The 3289-nt window shown below is 43.0% G+C and overlaps 1 pseudogene; it reads left to right on the top strand.

Moving 5' to 3' along the window:
- Positions 1-637: 637 nt before the first annotated feature.
- On the top strand, positions 638-2861 carry Paics-ps7 (phosphoribosylaminoimidazole carboxylase and phosphoribosylaminoimidazolesuccinocarboxamide synthase, pseudogene 7; annotated as a pseudogene).
- The last annotated feature ends 428 nt before the right edge of the window (positions 2862-3289 follow it).

Here is a 3289-nt window from a genome sequence, read left to right as displayed (position 1 = left end):
CTCAGAGTATTTTATCACAGAAATGAAAGCATGCTAGAAGTTGGTACCAGAAGTAGAATTTTGCTTTTTCTCAGCTCATTTTTATTATAGCAGTAGGGGAAAAAAACTGGAACAGTGTCTCTTTGGGGTTTGCACTATATAATCTAGAAGCCTATGTAATTATGGCTTTGTCACATACTTTCTATGTCACTCTCTAAATTATCTGAACCCAAGTCTTCTTATTCTGCTCTAGGATAAGACCAAGCAAATACTATGCAAAGTGTAAAGTGCGTTACATACACGAGCTATCAAAGCTCAGGAAAGTTGTGTACTTCTCCTCCTTACCTGCTACAACTTTGGAAGAGTATAATTTAAAAATGGCCTCAACACAAAACTGGGTATGGTGGCACAAGCCTTCAATCCCAGCAGAGGTAGGTGGATCTCTGTGAGTTCAATGTCAACCTGGTATACGAAGAGAATTCCAGGACAGTCAGGGTTGTTACACAGAGAGACCCTGTCTCAAAAAACAAAAAGGCCCCAACATATGAGAAAGTCATATTCAAGCATGCTGAAAGCCTTAGAAAATATATAACTAAAGTAAAACTTGGAACTTCATGATAAAATATTGATGAAAATACTCAAAGACAAGTCATAAAATATGAATGCAAAGTAATTAGCATTGTTTTGATGTCTAAAGGTATAACTTGGAAATCTAAAAAAACAAAAACAAAACCCCATGGTGTCAGGGTTAAAACTGTCACTCAGAGCTACCCCACTGCTATCAGAACCGCACCCTGACACAGCATCCTAGGGCTGAAAGCAGGGCTTCTTGATGACTCGTGAGAATTGCTGCTTTTAAGATGATCAATGGCATCCTTGCATTAGTTCCTACTGCTTCCATCACAACTTAGCAAAGAGTCACTGGGCAAAAACAGCACAGGCTTCTTAGTTCACAACACTAGAAATTAGGTTCAAAGGGTCCAGGGAATGTGTTTCTTCTAGGGGATCTGGGGGTGAATCTGTTATTGCTTTTCTGGGTTGTAAAGACCTTCCGCACGCCTCAGCTCATAGCTCCTTTTTTCTGTTACTTCAGAAGGTAACATCGGTTTCTCTAACCTAAGGTCCCAGTATATCCTTGGTTCATATGGATACTTAGCTCACTCTCTCCTGTCCCATAGCCTTGACTTTGAGTTGGATGGTATCTCGGTGGTTAAGAAGGTGTGCTTTTGAGAATGCTGCCTCCCTCACAACCCCAAACCACCCACACCCCTCCCTCTGCTGCGTCGTCTGCTCCTCTAGTTCACCTAGGCTAATGGTGACAGCTGAAGTACCGAACATGGAAGGGGGGGCGAGGGGGAGAAATCTATGAATTGTTAGATAATCCAGGAAGAGTCCTCCTGCAGTCCAAGGACCAGATTATAGCAGGAGATGCAGCTAGAAAGAACTACCTGGAAGGCAAAGCTGCCCTCTCCACTAAGGTCACCAGCTGCATATTTCAGGTGTTACAGGAAGCTGGTGTAAAAACTGCTTTCACCAGGAAATTTGGAATACTGCTTTCACTGCACCCCAATGTGAAATGATCCCGACTGAATGGATATGCCGAAGAATAGCAACTGGACCTTTTCTCAAAAGGAACCCTGGTGTGAAGAAGGGTATAAGTTTATCCACCAAAAGTAGAGATGTTTGTCAAGTGTAGAGGGCCGCAATAACATTCGCCACCACAAGATGGCGCTGGCTTCCACTGCGCCCCACGTGGAAGGCCAAGATAGTTTTGCCATTACAAGATGGCGCTGGCCTCTGCCGCGCCAGCCAACTTCCTTTCAGGAAGTTAACTGTGTGCGCATGTGCAAGAGTGCCTTCGTGCCAGGTCTTTGCCCACTCCGGGGCGTGCCTAATGAGATCACGGGTAAGCGACCAATCAGGTGTGGATGCGCCGCGCTAGGGTGTATATAAGCCACACCATGCTGGCGCCCCGCCGCCGCCCTCTATTATTAATAAATATAAGCATTTTGGCTACAGAAGGATTCGTGTGTTCCCGCGTATTCTTGCTGGCAAGAGGTCACGCGGGACAGTCAAGGATGATGCCAATAACGACCCACAGTGGTCTGAGGAGCAACTCAGAGCTGCACAATTTTGTTTTGTTGGACTGGTTATAGGGCAGCCTGAAGTGGAGATCATGAGTCATACCACACAAGCTATTTTTGAAATTCTGGAGAAATCCTGGCTGCCCCAGAACTGTGCACTGGTTGATATGAAGATTGAATTTGGCATTGATGTAACCACCAAAGAGACTGTTCTTACCAATCTCATCGATAATGATTCCTGGAGACTATGGTCATCGGGAGATGGAGACAGCAGAAAGACAAAGAGTCTTACTGGGATCTCAAAGAAGTAACTCCAGAAGGACTCCAGATGGTTTAAAAACAAAAAACAAAAAACTTTGAGTGAGTTGCATATTGAGTGGAGTTGCTTCTCAAGTCAGTCAGTACAGGGTAGTCGTGCTGATAGGTTCAACCTCTAACCTTGGTCACTGTGAGAAAATTAAGGCGGCTTGTGGAAATTTTGGAATTCCATGTGAACTTAAAGTAACATCTGCATATAAAGGACTAGATGACACTTTGGGAATTAAAGCAGAATTTGAAGGGGATAGCATACCTATTGTATTTGTTGCAGTGGCAGGCAGAAGCAATGGACTAGGCCCAGTGATCTCTGGTAATACTGCATATCCGATTATCAGTTGTCCTCTTATCACACCAGACTGGGGTGCTCAGAATGTGTGGTCATCTCTTCAACTGCCCAGCGGTCTTGGCTGTTCAACTATACTTTCTTCAGAAGGATCAGCTTGGTTTGCTACTCAGACATTTGGGTTCAACAACAATTAAATGGAGAGAAACTTGAAGCAATCCCACTAAAATCAGGGGTTAGACAAGGCTGCCTACTCTTTCCCTATTTATCCAATATAGTACTTGAAGTTCTAGCTAGAGCAATTAGACAACAAAAGGAGGTCGAAGGGATGCAAATCAGAGAGGAAGAAGTCAAGGTATCATTATTTGCAGATGATATGATAGTATACATAAGCATTCCCAAAAATTCTACCAGAGAACTCCTATACCTGATAAACCACTTCAGCAAAGTGACTGGACATAAAATTAATTCAAAAAAATCACTGGCCATCTTCTACACAAAGAATAAAAGGGCAGAGAAAGAAATTAGGAAAACAACACCCTTCACAATAGTCACAAATAATATAAAAAAATTGTGCTATAACTCTAACAAAGCAAATAAAAAACCTGTATGACAAGAACTTCAA

The sequence above is a fragment of the Rattus norvegicus genome, chromosome 9, assembly GCF_036323735.1.
Source record: "Rattus norvegicus strain BN/NHsdMcwi chromosome 9, GRCr8, whole genome shotgun sequence".
Taxonomy (NCBI): domain Eukaryota; kingdom Metazoa; phylum Chordata; class Mammalia; order Rodentia; family Muridae; genus Rattus; species Rattus norvegicus.
The sequence above is the reverse complement of the archived record's forward strand: the minus strand, read 5'-3'. Positions and strand labels throughout refer to the sequence as shown.